The sequence below is a fragment of the Chrysochloris asiatica genome, unplaced genomic scaffold (assembly GCF_000296735.1).
Source record: "Chrysochloris asiatica unplaced genomic scaffold, ChrAsi1.0 scaffold00130, whole genome shotgun sequence".
In the NCBI taxonomy this organism is placed as follows: domain Eukaryota; kingdom Metazoa; phylum Chordata; class Mammalia; order Afrosoricida; family Chrysochloridae; genus Chrysochloris; species Chrysochloris asiatica.
The window spans coordinates 7,638,768-7,639,855 of NW_006408648.1; the positions used below are offsets into that span (position 1 = coordinate 7,638,768).

General features: G+C 42.3%; 1 protein-coding gene across 1 annotated transcript in view; it reads right to left on the bottom strand.

Annotated features, from left to right (window-relative positions):
* Positions 1-1,088, bottom strand: part of UBXN7 (UBX domain protein 7) — a 68,908-nt gene that overhangs the window by 54,866 nt on the left and 12,954 nt on the right. The gene's annotated exons all lie outside the window — the stretch shown is intronic.

Genomic DNA, 1,088 nt, shown 5'->3' on the forward strand with positions numbered 1-1,088 from the left:
AGACAAATGGAAGAGTTAAGAACAGAATAAAATTATAAGAACAGAGGATCTGGGAGGTCAGTCTATGATCAAAATAATTACAGTGTGAAAGAAGGTAAACACAGAGGAACAGAGATCCAGGTGATGGGAAGGTCAGGTAGACTACAGGATAAAATACACTGGCTTAAATGGAGAGAAGAATTAATGGAATATACGGTAACCACAACAATGGGGTTGGGGTGTGGGGTTTAGTTTGGGTGTTGGGTAGGGCAACACAAGAAGGAGGAGGAGGTGGAACAACAAGTTAGATAAGGGAACACAGAGACAGTTTTGCATGGCCTAGTGGAACAGAGGTAAACAGTGACGCATACTTGAACTTGGAACAAAAGGGCTCTGTTATAGAGATCTAGGCATAGTTTGAAAAGGGGAAATAATACTAAGATGCTTGACTGTCTTGTGAATATTGGTTTCCCTTTCCTACCATTGTAAAATAGACATTGAGTGGGATAGAAAGGAATGTTGGGAAACATGATTAGAGAAAACTTGTAAACCTGTCTTAAGCCTATAATAGACTGGAATACCTAAAAGGGATTCTAGAACTTTCCCAGTGAAATAGGCCTCTTGCAAAGCCTTTACAGAGTATAAAAACCTTAGGTGGAATCCTGAGTCCCATCCAGAACCTTCTGAGGTAGGACATGCCCACTAGCAAGGACAAGCAGACCAGCCCAAAACAGCTACAGTGACAGAAGATACATCTTCAAAGAAAGATCATCAGGGGGCAATAAAGGCACGAAGTGACTGGCTTACAAGGTATCAAGAGGGAGTTTAGTTCAAGAGTGTCTGTCAGGGTGGGGGGTTGGGGGGAGGGAAAGAGTCCCCACTGAAAAGTTTTCATGTTGTCTAGATAGGTCTGGTGAAAAGAGATGGGGATAAGATTCGTATGATTCAATAGTAATTGTCATCATGACTGACTAATTGCGACTGTCACAACTGTAAAGGTAGAAGTTTTGTTACAAAAACAGGGGAGTGGTTAATCTTACAGTCCAGAAACGGAGGACCCCAGAACCATCAAGGGGGAAGAGCACATTCAGAATGCAGGACCTTATCCA